Source organism: Cyanistes caeruleus, chromosome 7, assembly GCF_971803275.1.
Source record: "Cyanistes caeruleus chromosome 7, bCyaCae1.hap1.1, whole genome shotgun sequence".
In the NCBI taxonomy this organism is placed as follows: domain Eukaryota; kingdom Metazoa; phylum Chordata; class Aves; order Passeriformes; family Paridae; genus Cyanistes; species Cyanistes caeruleus.
Window position 1 is genome coordinate 35524319 of NC_141707.1, and position 27701 is coordinate 35552019.

The 27701-nt window shown below is 39.8% G+C and overlaps 1 protein-coding gene across 5 annotated transcripts in view; it reads left to right on the forward strand.

The window, feature by feature from the left end:
• The window catches only part of THSD7B (thrombospondin type 1 domain containing 7B), a 298549-nt gene that overhangs the window by 69495 nt on the left and 201353 nt on the right, over nt 1–27701 (forward strand). The gene's annotated exons all lie outside the window — the stretch shown is intronic.

The following is a 27701-nucleotide window of genomic DNA, read 5'->3' on the forward strand; positions in this document are numbered from 1 at the left end:
TATTTATGCAGGAGGTTGCAGGATAGAAATGCTGCCACGGGGGGATGTGTCCTCCCCTGGGCACAGGAGGACATTTCCACCCATATCCCCACTCCGCAGGGGCTCAGGTCAGCTCTTGCTGCTGGAGGAGTCGAGCTGAAGCCTGACTTGAAGGAAGCTATGTTTTGCCCCTGTATTTGGAAGGATCCTCTGTTGAATCAGCAGTCTGAGAAGTGGCCTGGCCTGCTGTGAGGGTGAGCAGTGGGAGGGCAGGAGGGGGCTGAAGTGTGCACGCCAACTCCGGCACAGGCACCTGCTCGGGCTGTGCGTGGGAACTCCTCTCTGCTGGGAGTGTTGTCTAGTGGAAGCTGGACTTCTATAGCAACCATATTTCCCTGTCATAACTCTCAATCTTTGTTTTTTTTTAGTTTTGCTATTAAAACTTGGTGATGACACATGTTAACAGCCTCCCGGTGACGTTCGGCAGTTGTACATCTGTTTGTTTTCATTAAATACTGTTTTTTGAAAAGTTTAAGGGCTGATCCGATTAAAACACAGTTAGGATGGAAAAGCTGGCATAGGTTCTTGCAGCCAAGAGCAAATTTATTTCTCCAATCTTGTTTAAAAAAGCAGGAATGCTGGCAGGGTTGAGTAGTAAATATGAGGTGTACATCTTGTTCAGTGAGCTTTTTCTGGATGCCTTGTGTGAACCGAGCAAGTGAGTTAAGGGAAACACACGTGACTGAGGCTCTGACAGGGTTGTGGTGATGGATTAAAATCAGATGAGTGAAGCTGCTGCCACCCCAGACCATCTGCCCCACTCTTTGTTGTGCATCCCAGAACAGCAATATTTGGTCTGTTCATGAATCAGCTTTTATAAAGCAGAGTTTAGCCTGGAATTTTAAAGTCATCTGAACTGGAGCTGGTTTGCTTTAATATGCTTCTCCTAAATGGTTTTGGGGAGCTTTCGGACTGCCCCAGCTGTTTGATAAGGCATACTGAAAATGGGCTGTTGTGTGCATTTCTGACCCGGGTAACGTGCTTGTGCTGCTTCCTCGGTTGCCTCTCCCTGCTCTGTTGCTCTGTGGAAGTGCAGATGTGCATGTTCATGTGGTTGCTCTGTGTTGTGTCCACAGCCTCCCAAGTGTCCCTGTGCCAGCACTGCCTACCCTGGAGGTCAGCACAAATGCTGCTCTCAGGCTAAAGTTTCCTCAATTTACAATTGAGGTGCTGTTTGCCATTTCAATCCCATAGAACCATTGCACACATTTGTAAATATTCTACCTTAAGAGTGAGCTGCTATTTTTTGCTTAAATATTTGTCTGATAACGTACAGTGATTGTCTAACTTGCATCTTCACCTGCAGTGCACCTGAACTGTAATTTGAAGAAAAGTTGCTGGGTTTTAGAACAAAATTAGATTAAAGTTGATGACCTAGAGCAAATGTGGTGTACCACAAACCGATGCTGGGTTGTGTTGAAAGCAATAAACGGGAATAAACAAGTGTATGTGGCTGGAAATCCCCTGCCTGCAAGCGCCGTGGGCTCCAGGGCGACCTGTTCACCTTTCCCAGGTTTTGAACAGTGGCAAATGAACAGATTGGATCAGATCTTGTTTCAGCATCGTCTGTTTCTACAGCTGAAGCTCCCATATGATCAGATCCTATAAATTATTTAAAATGCAGAAGCTGTGTAACCAGAGTCTCCCATAAAGGTTAAGGCTCCATCTGTTCTGCCAACCTCGAGGACTGTGCATTTCATGCCATTATCTGTATTGCTGGGTGACATTAGAAGAGTCAGGAATGTTCAAATGTTGCTTCCTATTTTCTGCACAGCAGTGAAAACCTCACATGTTAGCACCATACACCTCGGATGCTCTTGGCCCAACTTCGTTCTCACTCAGTGAGAAAGGAGCTGAACTGGACTGTACACAGTACCAAGAGATCTGAGAGGTTCTTGTGAGGAGAAAACAGAAAAAAAATTAAATAGGGAAAACCCAACAAAGTCCAGTCTTTTGGGTTACTCTTGTAGATAGTCCATCTTGTTTAAAACATGCTTTCAGTTTAAAATCTTATGGCTAATCAGTATTTCAGTGATTCTGTTCAGGAATGAGAGCAGCAGAATTTCCCATATAACACCACCAAATGAAATGATTCCATGTGCAGGTGATGAGGAGGATAAGAATGGAGTTTTGGAAATTGAAACTCTTTTTCCAAGTTTCTCCTTTTTGAAGAGCAGGAATTGAGTTTCTGAAAAGCTCCTTGAATTTTTCTTTGTGATATTAAAATGAAATATTGACGCTGTTTTCTGGTTTCTCCTCCAACCCAAGTGATATGTATGTCCCTAGGTATTTTATTCTACATATATCAAATCCCCAGAGAAATGTGTGTTCTTCAAACGAGGATAGCTTCAGGTGTAGGTAAAGGAGTTGTTGCAACTATCACAGCTATTTAGACTAAAATTATGGGAGTAAGGAAAGATGAAGTTTGGTCTCGTGGAGGAAGATGACAAACTTCTAAAGCTTAATTTTCAGAGCTTCATTTTTTCCAGTTTATTGTGATTCTTCCTGGAGTATCTTTCTTACAGCTGGATGATTTTCTTTCAGTTGGAAACCAGGTGGGATTGTAGATAAAATATCTTCTGGGTAGTTCCTGTATCGTTCTTCTGAGTAGAATAATTATGTTTCAGTCTTGTATTCTTCTGATGCAAAACTGAAACCTCAGGTACTGTTCCAGCTTTTTTTTTCTGTGAGCAGTCTATAAAGCTTTAACAGGCATGGTGGTGACAGCTGCCTGGTACCAGTGGTGTTACTGGTTGTTAGAAATTGTGTTAATTGGCTCTGTTCTGAGGAAATTTATAGCTCACAGTTTTGGGAGACGAGGAGAACAACCAAAGCTAAATCAAGTAGGTTGTTTGCTTTTTTTTTCTTCCTAATTTGAGAGGATTTTGTGGCAGATTATGTTTGGCAGGCTGGTCTTGCCTCATCTAAAGCTTTGTTTGTGTGTGTGACAGCTCAAAAGTGGAATGATTTAGACCCTCTTGCTGTCACATATATAAGAGCTCAGAGTTTTGCAGATACTGAAGACAGATCAGACAGAGCTGATGTGTTTGTGTAGAGAACTCTTGTGGGAATTTATGGGTGGCAGCAGCACAGGCAGTGTAAAGACTCTGGAGAAATCCTTTTTCTGTTGCCTGTGGAGATCTGGGTGGGGTGGGCAGGGAACTGGCACCATCCCTGGCATCTCTAGCCCTGGTCTTGAACTGTGTTTGGACTGGGCTATGGTGAGAGTCCAGGAGCTGTGCAGCAGTTTCAGGAGGTGTTCCAGGTGTGCATTTCCTCTGCCCTTACTGCAGAGTAGGTGAGACATTCAGTCTGCATCAAAGATTTATCCCGGAGCTGAAAAAAAAAATTAAGAAGAGGCAGTTAAATCTCTCTTTATGCTTTTTGACTTTATGGGATTTTTTCGTTCTGTGCCATGACTGAGGTTTTTTGAGCTGAATGTTGAAAATATAACAGAACATAAAAGCTCATAAATTTAACAGAAGGTAGAAAGGCCATAGAATGAATAAATATGCTTACCTTCTAGGAAATACCTTTTGCCAGTCAACTTCTCCCTGCTCAGGTTGGGCTCCACCTTCTCAAGCATATAAACTCCTGTGGATCCTGTTCCAGAAGGAGATCTCTCCCAAAAGGCTTTAGTGGCTCCTTTGGGGTACTAACTACTAAGGGCAGGTGGGCATCCTTCCTAATTTTAATGCAACCCCTTCGCTTCTTGATACTTTTAAAGAAAGTGAAAGAGTGAGAGTGGCCTAGAGCCATGATCTCTTTTCTCTCTCTTGGCCCTGCACTGCCAACCCAAGCCCTGTTTCCTGCCTGCTTTTGTGTGGATCTGTCCCGTCCCTGTGCAGCTTTGCATTCGTCAGGGAAAGAGAAATAAAAAGGTGAAATGAAGGTTAGTGGTCATGTAGGACACACTGAGCTGAGGGCTGTGGCAGAGTGGGAAGAAGGATGTTTGCCAGCATGTTACTGTGCTCAGGGTCATCAATAAAAGGAAATGTAATTGTCACTTTTCTTTTACAATATTTTCCCTTGGATTGTTTTCCCCATTTCTCTGAATTCACAGCTGTGACAACAAATGGTGTTTATGAGAACCAGTCAGCAGAGAGTTAAACTCTGGTAAATGGTATATAGTTCACCTAGGCTTAGCAGAATTGCAGGAAAACAGAATTTACAGCAGAAAGCTAACAATAAAATCCAACATAACAAATTGGGAGTTGCTAACTGCTGCTGTTGTAGCTGGTGTTCTCCTGCACTGTGACCTGCCAGGTGTTCTTTGTGCTGTTGTGAGTGCCTGTCTGCTTTGGGGGGAAAAAAATTCAATGAACAGACTGAGACAGAAGAGAATATCTGTGGTTTTAATAGTTTTGTCAGGCCTCTGCTCATTCTTAGATAAATTCTTTAATGGAAGAAATAATAAACTTGATATTAAAACCCATCAGCTGCCCAAAACCACAGTGGACTTTATGTATCTGAAGAGTGATCAGGCTTACCTGAAGTCAACATGGCATTATTTGTGCTCATGTAAAGATGTTTTGTTCCCTCTAAAATCATGGGGAATACTTTTCTCCCTGGTCAGTCCTCAAACCAATCGGTAATTGCCTTCAGGGGGCTGAATTAGCGATAAAATGTTTGCAAGTACGAGTTTTGTGAAGTGTATTGTTTCTCAATTTGTCAGAAAGACAGGCAGGGAAGGCTGTGACACCTTCCTGCTGCAGCGAGGGGCTGCTCAAATAATCCAACATGAATCAAATCAGGATCAAAGCGCTTCATTGATTTATTAATGGGACGTAATTAACCAGCAAGCAGTGAACTGTATGTTCAGGGCCAATATCAGTAATGCACCAGCTGAGCTGCAGTACAGGAGGTTTAATATAACTTTATAAACACCTTTCAAGTTCTAATCCCCAAAAGTTTCTAATCACCATCCCAGCTCCTCGTTGTGGGGGGGGTCTTCTCCCATGGGTGATGTGGATGTTGTGCCCTGTGGTATCTGCCTCCCACTGCTTTCTCTTCTCTGCTAGAAGAAGAAAAATCATGCCTTTTAAAATATTTTTTGAACAGATTTCTTTCTTTGTTTCAGAAATCTGTGTAATTCTTTGGTTGCTGTTTAATCTGGCTGATGGTCATCCTCCTCAGTGCTGGACAGGCACCTTTTTGGGCAGTTTTGGGTGCTCCCACTGCCATACAAAAGTCTGTTAAACTACATCTTGGAGTAGTTCTTGGAACTGCTTTTTCTGCAGATGATATTTAAATCCCAGCCTTGGGATTACCTTAACTTAATGTACTAAGCAATGTGATACAGCTGTGGCTGCTCAAGTCCCCTCTTATCTCCATTCATTTTGCAGCTGCATCCATTTCTGTTATTTGCTAAGTGGCCTTTCCATTTATAAAGGGATTCAAGAATAGATGAGAAAACACTTGCAGTTTTTGCTGTATTATACCTCACTTTAAGAGACCAAATACTATTTTCGTTTTAACAAAGAAGAAATACTTACTCATGTCCATAGCTGGCTTCCTCTGGGTAAATAGGCAGTTTGTCTGCAGTAATTTCAGAGTGATGGAGCACTCAGATAAATTTCTGGTATTTTGTTTAGTTCAGTTGATGTAATCTCCAGTCTCTCACTCAGTTTCAAGCCAAAATATTATTCTGAATATCAGTTTATATTTCTGGCTTATTAAATAAACAGATAATTTCTTGGCAGGTTTATTGATCTGTTGCAGATTTACCTTTCCTTCCCCTTCTATTCTCCACATTCATGGTGCAGCACAGCTCTGTGCTCAGAGCTGTTGATGGAAAGTGTGGTACTGAAACTCTCACAGTGTCTTGCCAGTGCTGCACTTTGTGACAAGACTGTTTGAAACACGACCACATCAGAAACCATGGCAGGAATAAAATACATGTTAAAAAAGCTTTTGGTGCAGGGCTGTCTGGGGTTTCCAACCAGAAATGCGTGTGTGCCTGGGATGGAGCACAGGCTGCAGTCAGGGCACTGCTCAGGAATACTTTATATCTGTGGTGTTCTGGCCACTTGGGTGTCCTTCAGGGCACAGCGGAACCAAAGCGTTCGATCCAGGGCAGGGAATGGATCACTCAATGTCTGAGAGAGATGGGGTGAGTTTGTCTAATGGCAACTTCACAGGACCCAGGAGACACTTCATCATATTGTTGGCATGACTCCTTTGGCTCCTGATATTCTTGAAACATCATCTGTTTCTTAGCCTTGATTCTAAACAGCTTTCCCATCTTTTTCTTTACATTTTGTGGTAAGTTATAAAGGCTAATCTGTATTAATTTTTTTTTTTTTTTTTTACAATTTAATGTTTTGCATGTTTGGACTTCTGTGATCCTTTTTAGCAAGTTTGTGCTTCTTTCTAGCTTTTTCATAAAGTACTTTTACAATGATCATTTACATCTCCTGTAAAGATTTTATTCTGTTTGATTTGGGCTCAAAATTGTTTCAAGTATATAGATATCACCCTTTTAACAACATTATAAATAGATATTGAGTTGGTAGGTACTTCACTTCTTATGATTTTGCAGTTAAGTCAGAGCTACTCATAAAGCATAGGCTACTACTGTGTTGTAGTTTCCTTCTATTCTTTCTGGTGCAAATACCAGTAGCCGAGGCTCTCCTGGTAAATATCCAACCCCAAAATCTGTGGAGAAGATATTTGAAATATTGAATCCAATTACTGAGTTTTTAAAGAAATATTTTACAGGCAATTAACTGTGACTACCAGTAATTTTTTGAAGTGTTATGTTGTTTTGACTGCATACCTAATGATGTTTTAATAGATGTCAACTCCTATGCAAATACAAGAATTAGGGACGAGGGTGGATTTTTCCACAGCACAAAGGATAATTGGGTGTCTGACTCATATCAAAAGTTAATGCAAGTTGAGTGCCAAGTCCTTTTCGTGCCTCTGAATACCTCATACAGAAAGATAACTAGGCAGTGCTCCCACTGTATGACCCTTGAGCAGTTATGTGTACATTTAAGATTAATTTCTATTTTGGTTTTTTTAAGCATTTTTTCAAAGTTCAATGTACGTGAGTTGGCTGAAGTGAGTGACACTTGTGTGTGTGTGGAGAAGGATGTGTCTCGTGGGTGTTGGGTACAGTCAGTACTGCCAAGGTGCTTTAAAATCCTTGTTGGGAATGTCAGCTTGAAGACATTCAAGCTCCTTGCTAGCTCCTCTCAACTAACTGCAGGCTTTTCATTGGAGGCTGAGCATTTTGATAGCCAGGTGTGTCAAACTGATCAGCTGCAAAATTGCTATTTGCATTTGTTTCTTGAAAAGTTGTGTTATCTAAACTTCTTTATTTTTTAAAATAGTACTGTTATAAAGACTCAGCCAAAGGAACTCTCTGCTGACAGTAGAAGGAAAAGCCAGACTTTGAGCCTCAGATGACATTCCTTGTTATGATATAGGCTGGTTTTTGGACTTCATGATTTTATGATGCCTGTCAGAGTTTTCTGTGTTGTTCTTTCTTCTCCTTCAGTAATTGAGATCAGTATCCAAGCTGGAATCTCATTTGACCAAGCAGTTAAATAATTTTTCTTCCCTTAAGCTGTATAACCACTTCTTTTTGTGGATGCACTGGCTCTGGTCCAATGTTTGAGTCAGCAGGAATTTCCACTGACTTTGTGTGAAGTCTGCGGAAACAAAATGATGAACACCACAAATCCAGGCACAACTTCTGACAAATGGTGTCCCAGCAGACAGGTTGATTGTTGAAAAACATTAATCAGACAAATGCTTCTTAGTAGTTTCTTTGTTGGTGTAAGGCCAGAAGATGATGTATGTGAGATTAAAGGTGTGTTTCTTACTGACCTTCAGCAAACCTTGGTTTTCTCTTCTTTCAGGTGAGTCCAAGGGAGCAGCAGGGGTGGCCAGCCCAGAGTGCCCCAGTGGCTGCCCCTGTCCCCAGTACTGCCCATGCTGGCTGCCTGTCATGCTCTGTAAACTGGGGAGAATATAGAGACTTTTTGGTGTCCCCATCCACTTCTGGCAGCCTGGAGTTTTAGGGAGCCCTGAGCTGCACCATTATGAGGGATAATAACCTTTATAGCCCTGATGGACTCTGCCATGAATCTGTCTAAATGACTCTTGAAACAATTTGTACTTCTGACATCCAACCATCTTAGAGCAGTAAGGCTCAAAATTTAATTCATTGCTACCCTGCTGTGGCAAGGCTGAAAGAGAGGTTTTGCTAACTGTATCCTTTTGGCTAATCAATCATATACCTTTTCCTTACAGTTCTTGCTTTTTAACTGAATTATGCCTTATATTTTTGTAAGGTTCTAAGATTGCTGCCTATCAGCTAGTGATACTGGGTGATTATTCTATTCCTTTTTTTCCTTTCCTCTTAGTGGTTCTCGTATTGCGTACCATAGGCAATATTTGAAATATTTCATCCTGAAAACATGAAGCATTCAGTGGCACTGAACATGGGACCCTGAGATGTTTTTTTCCCCTCTTTTGTATAACCCCAGTAGCAATCAGAAGTACCAAAGCCAGCTCTAAAATTTGGTTTAATAAGTCTTTAACTGTGTTGCTCCAAATTCCCTGCCTTTTTCAGAGCCAGGCAGCACTGGCATGGTAGGAGCTCTGCTGCAAGGCTTGGAGCTGGAACTGTAAAGGAGAATTGTCTCCACAGGAAGCAGAGGATGTGCTGGGAAAGCTGCACAAAGCCAAAGGAAAGATGATAAATAGACTCCTTAAGGCCCTGGATATTGCATCCTAAAGCTGAAGTCCTCTAGGATTGTGTAGGTAGTTTGGAAGCAGAGCTACTCTCTTCTTAAATATTAATTGAATCTACTGGCAACTTGCAACGTTGCAATTTTTGTTTCCCCATTCTTTTATTTGGGAATCTGTTACATTTCCCCTATCTCTGGTTCCATTTCTTAAATATGCACTTGGCTGCCTGCTGCCAAATTACATGCTTAAGAGGTGAAAAGAAAACTTAATATCTACCCTGTCATGGACCTTTTCCCAACCTTGCTGTGTAATGCCCATCTGTTGACCAGACTGATGGAATGAATGATGAGAGATACCCTGTGAGATGTGTCAAGCTATTGAAAAATAATTTTTTCCTGTTTTCCCTTATTGTAATAAAAAAAAATAGATCATTAAAACTGTTTTATGAACGTGAATGAGCTAGAAAATATTATGACAAGGAAAGTTACTGAAGATAGAGAAATGAAATTTTAAGATGAGATTTATCTTCTTACTCTAATTTGTACTCCTGCTGTACTGTAAATGTAATAACCATCAAAATGAAAAATGCAACAGATTGATAATACCATTGAGTTTTAATTAAACCACTGAATTGAAAAGGGCCCAGATGGATAACTGGAAAATGTAGTTATAAGCCTGGTATGAAAAATGCTGGATTGCTAGCAATATGTCTTACAAATAAATGCTATGCCAAAAATAATCTCATTTTTAGAACATCTTCCTAAAATTAATCATTAAAGTTTCTAAAACAGATGGTTTCTAGATTTTATTTAATTTGGCTGCCAGACAGTTACCCTACATCAGGAGTCCTGCTTTTAACAAATCCCTGTCCGAGAGGCTTGTCCAGTGCTGTGATGTCCCAGGAAACACAGAGGTAGTGCCAAGAAATGTGAAAGCTCCAGTGAGTAAAATCATGCCTTAAACTACTTCAGTGTGAAAATTGCATTAATTTGGCACACAGTGCTTAACACGCAAAGTGATTTGATACGAGATAGTGTTAAACACAGCCCAAGCAAAATACATCTTTTACTCCTGATATTTTTAAAATTATCATTTCAGTGGAGACTTTTAATCAAAAAGTGGCTCAATGCTGAGACCTCCCTGGCCTCGTGACTTGGCAATTACTCCAGGTAATATTTTTTGCCACTAAACAAGCTGGTATGTGAATTCATACCTGAGTGTGTGTGCACAAGTGAGTACAAAACCCTGGAAGTTTTCCTGATTTTATTTTCTGATGGAGTCTTCTGAAGTTATTGTCAAAGGGAATCTTCATCCTCAAGTTATTTTGTAGATATCTAAAAGTAAAAAAGTACCAGTCAAATTAAATTAGCTGTGATCAAATCCTAAAATTAGCATAGAAAGTCGCACAAATCAATATCTTGTTACCTTCAAAGCTTGTTATCTGTACCTTCTCATGAATTAATTCTAGAAACTTTATGCTAAATGATGTAAAAATTGATCTAAAGCTAGAAAAAAAATTGGTGATCAATAAATTTCTTCTAGGCGGAGAGAAATTCATTAAATTCTATAGGTATTACATTGCCAGATATTCTTACCCTGCTCTGTTCTAATCACTACATTATTCTTGACTGAAAGCACATTAGCTGTAAAAATTCATGAAATGAGAAACAGAACATTATAAAGATTTTCTTGGGGTTTTGTCAGTAATGAGTTGTGCAGAAAAGTGGAACACACTCTCCTTGCCAGTGAAGATGTGCTGTCTGGTACTGCTTTACACTTCAGCATAACTGTGCCTTTTATCATTGCATAAGAAATTATTTCCTGATAAATCTGGAGAAACAGAAAATACACTTTTTCTTTTTCCTACCAGAAAGATTGAACTTGTCTTTCTCTACCTAAAGATATTTCTTATAATAAAATTGGGATGGGAGTTCAGCATGTCATTCAGAGAAGTGGTTGATAAAGTACTTTTTACTTTGTAGGCTTTCCCTGTGGTGATAATCTGTATAATTTCAGCTGGGTGTTGGTGACAGTGAGACACCTCTTCGGGCTGAGTCACCGGTTTCAGCTGCTGCCCAGTGCTCTGGCTGGTTTTTAAACTGTTAAGTTTTATTTTCTGGCCCTGTAGCTGCGGTGTCTGTTCTTTGCAGCTGTTAAGAGCTGGGTTAGGATTCCTTTGCTGATCAGCAGAGGTGCCCTGTGCTCCAAATTAAATCATGTTTAGGAGCCCCCTGGCTGGATGCAGTACTGGTGAGCACATGCCTGGGTGTGTGCTCCAAGGAAAACCCTCTCCTCTGTTCATTACCATTTTCTTACCCTGTGTTACCTGATGCCAGGTGTTTTTTCTATCATGCTGCCTGCCCTCTGGCCTTTCTTTCCCTCTTCTTTTCGGTATTAATTTTCAATACTTTGGCTTCTGTATGGATGTCACTAGGAGTGAAAAATAGGAGTTGTTGATATTCATGTAAGTCACCTCCCTACTACTTCAGCTTATTTTGATGATTCAGGAGAGCCTACACATTATGTAAATTGAATAGCAAATATGAATTCCTATTGACAAGACAGGAGAAGTACAATCTAAGAAAAAATGTAAAGCATGTGCCAAATAATAAATAATTGAAACGGACTGAATTGTCAGAAAATACTGGTTAATAATTTGTGACTGCTGTGTAGCGCTATTGTAATAAAGCAAATTTCTTTTTTGTGTATTTTATGTCACAGAATACACACATAAATGTGAAGGTACTATTTAAAGCACATATATTAAAAAGCTCCAATTTGACACTTTGCTCACACATGGGTGCTGGTTAACTGATGTTATCCCCTCAGAGCAGTTAATGGAGAATAACATACAATGGTGTCATGTGGGTATGTGAACTTTCTCTTATCCTGAATCTTGGGTGTTTTTGTTTAAAGAAAAGCTGCAGTGTGGGTTGAAGAGAAGTTCTTTGAGCAAGTCTGATTGAGATTGGATGAAGCCCAGATAACACTTATTACATCTGTGACAAGTTTTGAGCAGTCACACTTAAATTGTCACAAGAAGTGGGCTTCTTTTGTATATCAAGGTTTCTAATAGATTTGCATCAGCAGAAATGAAGTGGGAAAATTCACATTTTTAATTACTGGAATCAACTTTATAAAGTAATGCATTGCCATCTGTTAGCAGTTTTATACTCAAAGCTGCCCTGGTTGGGCAGAGGGAGATGCCCAGTGTGTGCTAAAACTTATCTTGGGGAAGCCTTCACTGGCATTTACCAAAAGTGCCTTTTATCACCCAAAGCATTTCAGTACCTGGGACCCAAAGCTGTGCAGTTATGTACTTCAGAATATGAGTGCTACCTTTATTTCATATACCAAGCAAAATTTATGCCTAAAGTGCAGTGAATATTACATTAAAACCCTAGTTTTCTAACAGCCCATTCTCATAAATATGTCTTTAAATGTCTCACAAGTTGCTTGTTGCAGCTTGTGAGTAGAAGGCAGGCTGCAAATCCAGTCTGTGAGCATTTCACCCCTTTTATCTGGATATTTTCACCCCATTTATCTGGATAGCCCTGTCTGCAAGTGAAATGTTTTCCGAGGGTACATCTGAGGTGCCAGCCACAGTCTGCCTCACATCATTCCTTCTGTAACTTCAAATTAAGCATGTGTTCAGTTTTCCAATGATTAAAGTGCTAAAATATTGATATTATATATGCAGTATTTAAAAATTGCAAATGAATTATTAAGCTGAAACTTTAGATTCTTCCTCCTTCAAAGCTGAAGTCTGTGGTGAATGAATTACTTTTAACAAGGCCACAGTTGTGTGTTAGCCTGAGCCAAAAGTTTGACAAGTTTAAAAAAGCACCTAATTACCCTGTAATTCAAACAGTATTATGGAAAGTATTTTCATATTTAGCCTTTTACTGTGTTTACTCATCCCACTGCAAGTTCACTAATGCATCATTGTACCCTTGCCCTGGTGAATTTGTGCAAACAAGGCTTTGAAGAACACTTTTAGGGGATGAAGGTTGTTAAAGCTTGACAATTTAAGTGATGTTTACTGATTGACTGCCATTAGCATTAGACATTTCATATATTGCAATGAAAGAATATATTTTCATGCATATTTTGTGGGACTTCTGTAGTGTCAGAGCACATCTCACCTCATGCCCTGCTGGGGGTGGGTGGCTGGGTGTTTTGGGGTTTCTTTGTGCTCGCTGTTGGCCCCTGTGTTTTGGGAAGTTAATGTTACTCTCAGCCTGTGGGAGTTCTGATTTTTCTTTACTTGGAGGCATGAGGGGGACAGAACCTCAGTGTGTCACCCCACCTCTGATAGCAGCACACCTCTGAATTTAGTCTGAATTTACTCATGCTGCACTCTTTCAGATTGTGGAATAATTTGGAGCTGACAGACAGTAAAATTTGGCTTTGAAAATTTTGGTTTTTGACCTTTCAGGAGAGTAGTGTGTACTCCAGGTGTTTTAATACAAATATTACAGTGTTACAAGCTCTTGTAAAATTGTTTTATCACAAATGTAAGGACGTGATGGAGATGGCTACAGCAGGATGCACCTGCTGGGGAGCAGTTTCTTTTGATATAACCTGTAGCTCAGTAATTTTGCAAAAATTTAATAATGAAAGCACCTACTATCATTTCTGTCTCTGTTCCCATGACATTTAAGCCCAGGAAATAAAGGCAGGCATTTAGTCCTTCATACTTCAGAGGGGTATGAACAGTCTGTTGAACCACTGCCTGGTGAGAACGAGCTGCCTTTAGGAGCAGTAAAATGACTGAACCTCTGAGTCTCATTATACTGTTACACCCGTGATCTTCCAAAGCTATTGCTATTTGTTAATTCATTTGTAAAGCAGGTGTCCTGTCTGAAATTTTTCTGAACAACCCATCTAGTCAAAGATAAAATCAGATACAAAATAGCTGTACAGTGAAGTACAGAAAACTTTGATATACAGTAAAATTTACTGATAAAACTGGTGGTAGGCTTAATAAAAGGCAGTTGATGAAAAGCAACACGTAGTCTCTGATATATACGAGGGAAAGAGATAAAAAAATGGTGGCTTGTAAAATAGTCTAAGGAGGGTTTTTCCAGCATTGTGAGGAACAGCTGGGCTTTGCACGCTTCAGGGCTCCCAATCATCCTACTCAGAGCTTTAGATCAGGGGAACAGCATGTGGAGAAATCCAGCCCCAGAATGGCAGCATCCTAAGGCCTTCCCTGTTTTGAGGTGGGGTTATCCCACAGCGTAGACCTTGTTCCAGCTGTGGGACTGGTGGTGGAGCCTTCACAACATCTGCAGCTCTGCTCTGCTGCCGTGGGGTGAGGAGCTGCCTGGGGAGCACTGGCTGCAGGAGCAGGCCTGCAACAGCAGGAGATTGTTTTCACTTGAGCTGCAGCAGCTGGTTTAAGCTTCTGCAAACTCTTGCTGTGTGGAAGGGCTCGAGCTCACACAAGTGTGGTGGCAAATATGTGATGCAGTGGGCAGAGAATGGAAGATCCTGGATGTTCTTCCCTTCATGGAAAGGGAAGCTTTGAACAGAGGTGTTCAAAGGGCATTCAAAGAAATGCAGGGCATTTCTTTGGAGAATTCAAGTTCTCTGACATTGCAAAATAATTGCAACAATGTCTCTTTTTAAGAACAGAGCAATGTTGTGAGAGAAAATTATTTGTATTTTATGTGAAGTTTTGATCCAAGCGTAAAGTGGTAAAATATTTGTAGTAATTTTCCATCTGTAGCAAAGTTTTATAACCAGTGACCCATCTGTTTCAAGCTGCTGCTTTGAAACTTTCAAAGTGCTGCATCTCAGACAGAGCCAATACACTTTTGCATTTATAAATTCAGTGCTTTGCATGATGCATTTAGTTAAAGAAATGCACCTGACTTACTGGGTTGGTTTTTTCCCCTGTACTGTAATGTTTCATGGAGTGTATTAATAAATAGCATTTTGTTACTTTTTGCTGAGCATTCAGTTTTTGGGGAAGAAAGCAACCATTTCTAATAAAAGCAACTGATTGTGCTTCATCTTGCAGTCGTGACAGAAGCGCTGAACTGCTTGAAGGGAACAACTTTGGGCCTTGTTATTAGCATGGAAAACCATAATTATGTTTGTTGAATTTGAAGTCTGAAGTTCTTAACTCAAAATCCAAGGTTGTGTTTTTTTGTTTTTTTTTTTTTTACCTAATTTATAAAAACCTCTTGGAAAATCATCCTTCCATCTTCTTTTTGGTTCCCCCCCATCTGCATCACCACGGTTTTACTCCATTTATTTCCAGAGTTGTTCTTGTCTCTGTCTTTTGCTTCCCCATACCTACAGTTCTAACATATAAAGTTCTTCTAGTATTGTTTTTATGGGCTCTATTTTTGGTTTTCAAAGCTTTCAAGGAGTTGCCTGCACATCAGACAACCTTTTACTCATTTTCATTTTTGTCTCCCAGTCATTACAATAATGAAAGATTTAGGAAATGCCTCACCAGCAGCATAAGCCATCAAATCCAAAGATGTAAACAGATTACAGTTTCACCCACTGTCAGCTTTGCCTGCTCCACCAACATGCTGTTTTACACCAGACTTTGGAAATCATTTAGTTGATTGATACAGCAATAAAAGGGCACTTAATAGCAACCAAGATAAAAAGCTTTGCCTAACATTCTTTGTCATGTGATAATGATCCTTGCAACATTCCAGACCTTCTTCAATGATAAAAGTATTGTACATAAAAATGCTGTTGGAAAAACAACTCCCTGCACTCTGACAGTTCTTGCTAGGTTGAGAGGACCAATTGAAAAAAAAAAAGTTCCTCTTTCTTCTTGTGACACCTGTCATTGCAGGAGACTTTGGAATTGAGTGAAAACAGAGGAAAATGAACTTTAGAAAAATGTACCAACCTTTCTGGGGGTGCAGTTATTTCCTACTATGCACTGGTCAGAAAAGGTTAAACAGCATCCAGAATAAGGCTGAATATTGTATAATCTCTTTATTTATTATACCTATAAATTTGGTTGAGCAATAAAAGTACTGCTTTGCCATAAATATTTTCTAGGTTTTTCTCTCTCAGATTAGATGTAAATGTGTACTTTCTCCAGCTAAGGGGCTGGGTATGAAAAAACAAAGGATGTGCATGGTTGAATCTTTCTGGTGAGGCAGTTTTCACTGTTTCAGGCTGTCCCCTGCAGCCATGGCCAGGTGGGATCTCCTTTCCTGGGTCTCCAGAATTTTTCACCTCCATTTAATGAGGTGTTTGTTCCTCTGTACTGAGCTGCACTTCATGGTGAAGAGCAGGGAATGAGTTTGGAGCTGCTGTGAGTGTCTTAGGAACACTTTACAGGCTGTGCAAAAATATTGAGTGTAGGGCTTAAGAGATTATATATATGAAGGAGAAAAGAATCAATTTAAGATGGAGAATCAATGATTTTGCTATACTGGTGCATCCAGTTGATCTCTGCTGGTAGAATATTTCTTGCAAGATTGGGCAGTTAAGATAGAAACAGTTGAATGTTAGTGGACTTTTTGTGAGGGGCAAAGAGAGACTGAGAATAGCACTGCTAGGGCAGAACTGTGGATGAAATCTGTGCTATTTAATTAGAAGCTTGATGTTTGGTATGGATGGGTAGTGGCAAGATTGCAGAAGTGAAAATCACAATTTAAACTCAGCTTTGAGGAGCTCTGACAGCTTGGTTTCTGCTCAGAAGGCTGTTCACAATGGAAGGCATGTACATGCTTTTTCTTCTCCTTTTTAACCTCGTTTACCATCATGTAGTGAATTAAGGCTTTCCCCATCTATCCCCATGAACCTGCCCAGTCTTCAGCATGTTGTGGCTCAACAGACCATTTTGGTATCTATTTCTCAGGGCTTAAAAACACTCCAGCTGATTAATGGGATGTGCCTCCTGAAAGTAAGGATTTCTGAGGTAATACCTAAAAAAGACTTTTTGCAAGATGACTTAAATGTATATATTCCTACAGAAAGAGTGTGAAAATTCAGAGCTTTATGTAAAGACTATCTTTAAGCTCAAAAGGTCCACATGTGGCCATGACCTGGGTGCTCCCAGTTTGCTGCTGGAGAAGCTGGTTGCTCTTGATTACCCATTGAGGGCTCTTCCCTTTATGGCCAGTCAGTGCAGGTTTGTACCCACCCCGTCCTCCCAGTTTTGTTCTTACAAAAATATCACAAGTATCTGGCATTAGCTTGTCTCCAAGTCCTGACATCTAGTCAATAAAAATTAGTTATGTGTGATTCTTCCTCCATCTGCACTCTCATTTAAACCAGTTCACAGAAAATCTGTAACAAAAGTGAAATTGCAGGGCTGTAGGTGGCTGCAAATTCCCAAATACCTATAGAGGACATTTAAATATAATATTTTACCCTTCGAAAACACTGGTTCATTTTTGTTTCTACACTAGCCGCTGCTACAAGGTGATTTCCATTTCATAGGGAACACATGATATGCCCAAATGTGGCCTTGGAAAAACTCTTCCTTTTCAACTAATATTTATGGAGTTGGGTATCAAGCCAGAAGGAAAATGCCTGAGGTGTTAGTGTCTAATTGACACTGAGTCACAATGCAGACATAGAATTTTCTTTTTCTTTTTTATTGTAAAAATACAGAACAAATATATCTAAGCATTCCAGTGACTTTCACAGGCTTTGACTCAGTCTGTACAGTGTTCCATTTTGGGATGAAATAGTATTCTGGTTCAGAACTGGCACCAGTCAGATTAAAAAGTACTTCATCAGCCTTTAAAGTGTCTGCTGTGCGGAATTATCTGAGACTTGAAGTCTGAAGTGAGTGTGTATCCTGTTCTTAGACCTCTTCATATATATATAAATATATCTATCTTGCTAATTTATTAGTTCTGAAATGTTTAAAGATCAAGCAGCATTCTAATTGTTGCAGTTCATAATTGACAAATGTGATTAACAGCACAACATTGGTTAATCCAGATGCTGCTGCCAGTGCAAGGCTCAGTGGGCGTATGAGCTGCTGCAGATAAATTGACAAACACAGGCAGTGCTGATTTATTAGAGGAAACAACTTTTTTTTTTAACAAGTATTTGAAATTAATAGGTATTCTGTATATTGCAAATGACTACAAACTACTGTTCAGGGACACCAGGTGCCCAGTCTTGGGTGTCCAGTGGGGCTGGAGAGTTTAAGCATCACTGCCTTGAGCTAAGTGGCCTTGATCCAAGATGATTTTGGTATTCTTTCCAAAGAGTACAAATTAAAAATCAGCAAACGTATAATTTAAGAAGTGGTTCCCCAGCCTTCTCTACCCATCCGTGGTAGAGCGGAACAGTTGAAACTCGCGTTCCGTGAGGAGACGGAGCTCTGCTGGATGAGTAGAACGGCAGAGGGGAAAAAAAAGGTTTGGCAGTTTGTGAATTAGCACTGGAGATGGGAAATTATTGCCATTTCAATTCTTAAGTTGTCACTGGAAAACAGGATTAGAGGAGGAAGGATTTCTCTAAGCCTCAGGAGAAAAGCTTTTGCAGTGGAATATTGACGCAGGAAGAAATGCCTGTATTCTGTGCTATTAAGCACACTTACAAAAATTGTTCAGTGCCAGTCACAGCTGGCTCTTCTGCTATTTCTCTTATGTAATTCCCAAGTACAATCAAAGGAAGCTGATTTATATAGAAGTCAGCCTTTTCCTGCTGTGCCTGTGGCTCTCCTTTGTTCCTGTGAGGTGGTTGATGGCAGTGAAGGTGTCCTGGCTCTGGGTGCCACTGCTTGTACCTGCTGGAAAGCCTGTCCTGGTGTAAATGCCCCAGCAGAAGGTGTACCTGCCCAGAGAAAGATTATTCGTGTGGATAATGCTGGCTGGTATTTCCCTGATCTGCCTTTTATTCCTCTACAGACTATTTTCTTAGGTCAGTTTTTGCTAAGAAAAAATGTAAAATATCTTCTTTAGAACTTTTTTATTTTTTTAGGGTAATTTCCAGTTTTTGTATGGCATATCAGATACTGGGTCTCATTCATCAGAACTACAAAATGTTTAAATAGTGTGGTGTAGGGAATAGTAGGATGTTGTTGATATTGTCTGGAAAGAGCTGTGCAGACAGCCATCCAGTGTAGACTGACTAGCTAGACATTACTTCTCAAAACAGAACATTTTTTAGAATACTAGAGTGGAATTTGGAACACACTATAATATTATCTCGGTTAAATGCAAGATGGTAAATCAAAAGGCTCTCTTGAGGGGGAGCAAATGGGGCTAAACCGGTGGCAGTGATGAGATGTTCTCACAGTGATTACTTGGGTTCTCAGGGGAAACTGTGGGGAACTGTGCAATGGAAATAAATCACATTGTGTCACCCATCAGTGTGCTATGTATTGCTTTTCTTAAGCAGGTCTTGGAGCAAGGAGCATACTAAACCCTGAAAGGCTCTTGTCTGGGCACAGAAAGAAAAGGAACACCTTTAGGATGACAATAGAGAGAGAGTGACAGAATGGGAAAGAGAATAATTTGTTTTACCAGCACTGAGGTGGAGGTATTCTAAAAATGTATAAAAGAACAGGATAAGGTGTATGTACATGGAATCCATTCATTGAGACTTCTCATTGTTTTTACCCTCCAATCTCCATGTTAATACCTTTGGGTGAAAGAATAAATAATTATTTGTGCTGCAGAGAAATGGTTTTTGGACTCATTTTAATGGGAAGTGTCACAGTGTTGTGGAAGGGAAAGAATTAGAGGTGTTGTGTTAACAGGGTTGGGAAGCAGAGGCAATAGCCCAGAGAGCTATTTTGAGACTGGGTGATTTCATGCAGGAGGAGAAAAAGGCTGCATAATCCCTTCCCCAAAGTGGTGAATGCAGAGGAATCAGAAGGAGCCCAAAGATCAGCTCATTCTGCCACTTTCAACACAAACTGGTTGTTTTAACTCTGGTATTAACAAAAAAAAAAATATTGGAAAATTCATGCAATTTGTTTTAATTTTATAATTTGGAATAATTGTGATCAATAAGTAGGTTCCCTTTTGGTTATAAGCTCTCATCACCAATAAAAATTACTTTCTATTGTTCCCCTGGGGTTTTAATTGCATTAAGAAATGATTGGCCCTAATAAACTTCTCCAGTCTGTGATAATTATAATCAAATAAGATACCCATATAAAAGCACAAAATTATGCTGGAGCAAATGCAATCTTGATCATTAATTAGTGAACTATCAGAGGCCTTGCAGATGGTGGTCGTTTGGTGCTTTTCAGACTGAAGCCTGACCATTGCAGCCCCAACTGTTTGTTGTAAATGTCTCTTTCAGTTCTTCCTGCATCAAAAGACACCTCTGAGTGTGTTTATATGCACGTGTTCCATGTAGTTCCAGCTGTTATTCATATGTGGAAATGTCACCTGTAAGGGTATTTTTTGTTTCAGTAAGACTGACCCTGCACAGTGCTTTACAAAGCAGAGAAATGGATAAAGCAGCAGTTCATGGCAGGTAAAATAGAGAACAGCAATTCATAGGTAATGGTAAAGAAGAAACTTGGCATAAGCAGGGTCTGTAGAAACTGCTGAATTTTTTGAGTTCTGTGAAGTGGAGGTGGTCATGTTTGGTGGCAGATTGTGCCATGTTTCAGTGGCAACATAGGGAAATGAGATTTCTGCCCTGTGAGGGTGGTGAGGACTGGGACAGGTCACCAGAGAAGTTATGGATGTCCCTGGAAGTGTTTTAGGCCAGGTTGGAGCAACCTGATCTAGTGCAAAGTGTCATGGCAGGGGTTGGAATGAGATGGTATTTAAAATCCTTCCAACCCAAACTATTCTATGATTGTATGAAATGAATGAATCAGGAGAGAAAGAAGAATGAAGTGAACTCTGTATTTGGCAGCCAGCAGTGACATCAAAGCTGTGTTCTGACTGTGTTGGGCCACCACGTTTGGTTTTTTTGTGGCCTCCTCACAGGACAGGGTGGGAGAATCGATGCTTTGCAGCTCTGGGCATATTGGAACCAACCTGAGTCCTGCCAACATGGAAATATCTGAAATGAAGTGCAAGTTTAAAGGCACAATATGTTTCCTGCCTCTGGAGTCCTTGGAGAAATACTGGACCTACAAAAGAATCCAAAGCGTTACCAAGGACAGGTGTGCTCATCTGTCAAACTCCTGTGAGATGCTGCCATCAAAAGTGTGGACAGTACAGCTTTATTTACAAAGAATGCCAGCCAGAGCTAAAGATCAGGAGCAGCATTAGACCAAATTATCTTAATCTAATGACACATGACTCTCTTGTGTGTGATATCAAGATAGAATGTGACATTTTTGTCTTACAGTAAGTTCCCCTCTAGTCAAATGGGCATCACAGCTGTCTTTGAGTTGTAGGAAGACTTTGATTCCTAAATCCCATAAAGTGGATTTAGGTCCCAGTTTGCCTTTTATTGATTAGAAAGTTAAATTTAATTGCTTACACAGTGTTTTTTTCCTATTTTACACATTTTATCAGTGAAATACAGGCCCGCATCTTTGACTTCAAACAATTCCATTTACATAATCAGCACATTTGCCATTCTCCCTCACAGTTTATGTATTGGTTGAGCTTGTCTGCCTGCAATGTGATCTGACCACAACAGCTAACCACTCCTCAGAGATAATTTACATTATTATTGCAATATGGATTAGGCATCAGTGGGAAGCGAGTCTGAGTCGATACGGAATTCTTTCCTGTGACTTCTTAAAAGAAATTATATAACAGCCTGATACCCATTTGGAAATTCAAAGAAGTTACTGTAAAATGTTTCTTGGCAAACTGAGGTTCATCAATGAAACTTAGCAATTAGTTCAGCATGTAGGACAATTAAATGAAAAACAGAGTAGGAATGCAGACTCTGCTCACCTCAAATTGAATAACAGAATTACAGAGACCAGGTTGCCCCTGTTTCTCTTTGGAAGTTTGATGCCATGGATGCTTCTGTCAAGTGTCTGCTGGTGCTGACACTGCAAACCCCCAGTGAAGAACATGGATGTTGCAGGGACAGATATTTAGTCTTGCTGTAAAAGTGTTTTTCTCCTTGAGCTGGCAAACACATACGCAAAAATAGACTGGAAAAAACTGAATTCTTGTGCCTGCCCAACCAATTTATTTGTCTGGGGCTTGAATTCCCCGAAGAGAGGAAATATGACGGATTCTGCAGGAAATAGCAGCTGTTCTTCCTCCTCCCTGGGGCATGGTGATCAGTAAACCCCCCTTACTTTTTATCAGTGTGATTGGCACCCAGTGTCTTGTTCTAATGGTCCAGCTGTTGAATGCTGTAATCCCTGTTGGCCTGATGGCACATGCTGTTGTTACTGCTGCATGCCCTTTATCTATATTCTTGATGTTGAGTTAATATTTTAATGTAGCTTGTGTGAGCAATTTCATTATAATTGCATGATTTTGGAGGGTTTTGTAGGGTGACCATAAAAAGGTGTTTTCAAGCCTCACCAAAGTTTCAATAGGGAAAATCTGTTTTTCCCATAAATTATGAATATAGAAAGCCCTACAGACTTGTTGTTATGGATGGGCTTATTCACTTAGGAAACTTGAGAAGGGCTTTAGTACATCCCTAATCTAAAGAAGAATTTATAAAATGTTTTGATTAGTTGGTATTTTTAAAAAAAATTAAATAATTTTCTATCAAAAGTCTCTTTGTTATGCATAGTTCTTCAGCTATTACATGTGAAATGAAATTAATTATTTGAAAAGATTAAGGTCTGTTGCAATACGCAAGACTCTGAACTTTGTAGTCAGGGAGCCATAGTGGCTTGTTTTTCCAAGGTATTGCAGTACCTAATAAATGTAATGACTGATGCAAAACATCTCTATTTTACTTACTGAGGCTGATTTATTCCCAAGACTGGGGATTTGAATCTGTTACATTCCAGCAGGCACTTGTGTGTTTACCAGTGCTCTTTCTGGTCTGGTCTGGGAAAACCTGATTCCTTGTTTCTGATTCATTGCAGTCCTGGTAGGGTTTGGGACTGCAGTTTCAGGAATAAAAACACACAGATCTGTATGGACTGAGAAGGAGAGTCCATCTCTAATATGAGTCAAAGCTTTGCAAGGCAATTTTTTTCTCCTCTTGTTCTTGGTCAAGGAGGAAGAGATAAATGAAACCAGTTAATTAATGGTTTGTGGCTGAAGCTGTAAGAGGAATATCGATGTTAGTCCAGATCTTGTCATTATGGGGGAGAAGAGCAATGCAGTTAAAGTTGTTACACAGTTCCCACCTTGTACACCTTTCCTGGTGTCACTGTTCCCTTGCTCCCATGCATCCTAAGGCTGGGGATGTCACCCTCAGGAGGTGGTGGGTTGTCACCATCTGGAGTCTTGTCCCAGAGGAAATATGATGCTCATATTGATGGTTTCTTCCCTAGGATCCGGCTGGAAGCTGTCCTGAAGGGCCAAGAAGGGCAATGTAGGAGGGCATATACTATTTTAGTTTCTCTTTATTGCAAAGTTTGGTGTGAGGTTTTCTGGACACATGGTGGGAAGCTTCTGCTTTCATAGTCTGGTGCAAACTGATGGCTTGTGAAAATGGATAAGGCTATCTGTGGGTATGGTGTGTGATCACACATCCGTCATTATCAGGGGAAAATTCTTTGGGCAGCAACTATTATAACCAGGCAAATTTAGATAAATGGAAATGGTGACTGAGTAATCATTAATACTGTGTTTTTGCATGAGTAAAAATGAATGTGGAAGAGTATTTAGTTGCTTAGTTTGCCTGTCAAGAGTGTTTTATTGGTTTAAATTAGAATGGGAGAATGGGAATATGGTACAGTGAAATGGTTTGGGAAGAGTGATGGGACAACAAAACTAGCTGGTCTTTAAGTAAAAGAACCTATGACAATGCAGCCTACATTGCCTTACAGTGACCAAGCTCAGAGGTCAGGAGATGTTTTCCTCTTCTCTGATCTTAAGGCATTAAAGTAGAAACAGTTTAAATTTAGCATACCAGCTTTAAGGAAGGATTAAAAAAACCCACATCCTGTGAACAGTAAATATTGTTTAAAGAAATTGGAATTTTTGTTTGTTTTAAAAAGACCTGAAGTTCATGCAGATTATTAGCCATATCCAGAGTGTTTTTGCTTTCAGTTTATACTTTTTGGAACACCTGTTCTATACGTGCAGCGGTATCAAGATTGGATAGAAGCTAAAAATCTTTCTGCATCATCGCAGAAGGAATACAAGTCATTTAAGATCAATTTTCAAAGATGATATCTTGAATTTCTAAACTTCATATAGGGCAGACTGTAAATGTTTTAAACATGTAATGAATATGGATTTCATTTTCTTAGCTCCCATTTCCTCATTGATTTTTGCACTTGACCAGTCATTTCTCTTTGTATATGTAAAATATATGGCTTACTGTTCAAAGGATCCCAAATCAAATTGGCTTTACTTACCTCAGAATATTCTGAATAAAGTTTATTATGGGAATCACAAGAAAGGAATAGACATTTATAATAGAATACTGTTTCCAAGTGGCTTCATTGAATTAAAGAATTCCTAGTGGAATTAAAACTCAATTAAGAGCAGTTATGTCAGTATCCCTAGTGGGAAAGCCAATTTTTCTTATTTCACAGAAGTACCAGTCTGATTTGTCTACAGCTGAGTGTTCCCCATCTGCTGCAGGTGTAGACAGGTTTCCTGTGCCTGGTGGATGGTTACACAAACTCTGCTCTCAACTTTGCAATTCTTTAAACCAGGGGAGAAGACCAAGAGCTGTGTTTCCTTCTGGAAAAGCCTGGATAGCCCTCGCCGTTTCTTAAGGAATTTCTTTCTTTAGCAGTTTGTTGTTTTCTTGTGGTGATACTGAATCTTCATGTACTGGTTAATGAAGCAGCTGGGGCATGCTAATGAGCTGGTTCATATGGAAACAGCTTTCTCATATAAAAACAGCAAAACTAAAAGCCACTTGAAATCTGTAGTTCAGGATTATTAGCTAAGTGTTTTTATTGCCCCTTTCCCCACACTCCTCGTTCTGCCTGTCTGCATTACTCTCAGGAGATTTGGAATAATTAGGTTACCAGATTTCAGTGTTTTGTCCATTGCCTGTCATAATCTGATCTTCAGAAGTATCCACAGCCTCCGTCATGACCTCCAAGGCACTGGAAATATCTCCTGTTAGAAGGGTTACGAGCTGCTTCCAGCATTTCAGAACCCCATGGTATGATAATCATGACATTTTAGACATTCTTCTGGTGTGTTGGATACAGACTGAGCAGGAAAACGTTGATTGATTCCAAAATGCGAGAAAAATGGGACAATTTGGATATAAATATCTCACAGCACGTATTTATATGTCTGTGTGTACTTAAATATTTGACATCAGTTATGCACATTCACACATATATCCTTTTCCTTTTATTAAATCATTTATGATTTTTCTTAATCAGATGTGTCTTAACACATGAAGGGGAAAGGGATATTTGTCTTGGCTCATCTCTTCTGCCATTCCTGAGCTGGAGCAGGTGTTGGAAGATTCCTTTGATAGCATCTCTTTCAGTCAGGACTTTGGGCTCATCCACTCCTTTGATTAAACACTGGGGCAGCAACATCTTCTGTCAATATTTTGTAAGTTGAGGGATTTCAGGTGCTATCTGATGAACCTAAATGTGACCTAAATTGAACTGAAAGCAGCTTGAGGCAGGAATTGCTTTTTATCTTCTTGAATCGTGTTTGAAGTTGTGATAGTTCTTTGAGGCGTATTTAAATTAATAACCACTGCATTATCTTGACAACACTGGTAGAGATAATGTGGGATTTCCATTATTCTGGTCTGGTTTTCGATCATTTCCCAGTTATAGTGAGGATGATGAATGAATGTTGCCAAGAAATTATTTTTTAAAATATTAGTTTTGCCATGTGGTGGCACAGGGGACCAGAGATGATTACCAGGGCTGATGTTTAATTTAAAATTATCTAAAAATTTTTACTTGACCCCTTTATATCAAGGTGAACCCAAGGCAGGCTTAGTTTATGCAGGTATTTCAGGCAGTCATGATATCAGTGTGTTAGATTTATTGTGCAGGCTAAATGATCATTTTATATATTCAGTAGAACCACTCAGGAGTACAAAAGAGGACTCTTTGCAATTGAATTTTCATGCAAATATCTTTATTTGTAGTGTAAAACAGTAGAACAGATAGGTGCTCTTGTGCAAATTACTAGCACTGTTTGTAAATATCTCTGCAATTGAAAGCAGCAGAAGTGCCAGATGTGTAATTACAATAGCACAGATATTCTACAGAAAGCTGTTACTGTGAAACAGAAACAAGCTTAATGTGAAAATCTTTGCTTTTGAGAGCATGCATGCTATGCACATCATTAACCTGTTAATTAAATCTATTAAGGGCTGCATTTCTGAGGCCTTGTTAAATGATTACTTATGTGTAAGAACGTCTGTTTCTAAAGAGTCTTCAGTTGCAAAGTGTGGGCTAACATTGTGATAGCAGATGCCTTTGTTTGGATGTGAAATACATGTACAACATATGTGCATCTGTAACTGCTATTTCCCCATGTTACCATTCTTTTTTATTTAAAAAAAAAACAGGGTGTGAGATCTTTTATGGTAACAGTGACCAGATTTCCTGGTTCAAGACTGTTCATCTCTGCTCAGCAAACAGAAAACCTGAATGCTGCCTGACACATCTGGTAGTGGTTTTTGAAAGAAATGTGGGGCTGCGCTAGCAAAACCAGTCTCAGGATTAGGTATTATCAGCTGTTTAAACATCTCAGAGGAGGTGGTTTTATCCCTTGTGCTGAAGCTGTGAAAATGTAAGTAAAGATGTCCATCTGTTAGGATTTCAGTGATAGATGAAGGCCATTCAGAAATGCAAAACCACTATAAATTCAGGATAGTGTGAGCAAAATACCTGCCAAAGAGCTAGTGAAGATCTACCAGCGTGGTAAGGCTGACCCCTACATAACTTCAGTTATGATGTTTGATGTTTGAGCACTTCCATCTTTAACTTACTGGAACTGATGTTCTACTTTCAGCTTTCTTTATTTCAGATGTGCAGATATTTAAAAAAAGCATCCCAAACTTTGCCCCTTCCCCTAAACGTGCTTGTGTCCAGCCTGGACTGTGGGTTAACACTTTGCAGGACTTGCAACTCTTGGGCTCATGCTAAGGGCCTGACACAGTTTATGGCCCAAATGATGACATTCTCTTCTCTGTTTATCCTTAGAGCATTACTGGCTTTTGCTCCATGGAATCAATCTCAGCTGGAAAAGGAAATAAACAAAATTAAAATTAAAACTATTAGAAAATTTCATGGCTTAATACAACCCCTTTATACAATCCCTGGATCTCAGTCTGGCCTGATGTTCAGATCTTAATCTGACCATATTTTGCTCTCACTTACCTGCATGTGCAGTGACTTGGAATGATGCCTGGCAAAATCTGCCTCCAGATGGGATGGAGATTTTTCTTTCTTCACATACTCATCCAGATATGATGTGCTTAGTTATAGTTTGTAATTCTTGGCACAAGATTCCCAAGATTTTTCTTATCTTAACACCTGCAAGCCTGAATGAGGTAATGCAGTCATGTTCCCCGAGTGCAAACTGAAGCATTTTAGTATTCTGTTCTGCTGTCAAGAAGCAGAATTTATGATGTGATGGGAGTTGTTTCAATTAGGAAATTATTGTCTTTGTTCTTGCTTTCCCATTACATTAATTATTTTCCCCCCTCCTAACTGAACTTTTGTGAACTGGATTTAGCTTTATTTTTTGTTTTGGGTTTGTTTGTTTATTTTGTTTTAGTATGTGCTATATGCCTGTCCTTCCCTGAAGGGAAAACCACTGGCATCTCAAAATCTTTCACCCTGCTATGCACTGGAAACTGGAGCTCTTTGTCCCTCTTAGATTGCTGAGCCACCCTCCTGTCAGCAGCCAGTGCTCCCAGTGTCTGTGGGACAATGAATTGATTTACTGCTGGAGAACACTTATATTCCACATTTTGGTATAGCTTCTTAT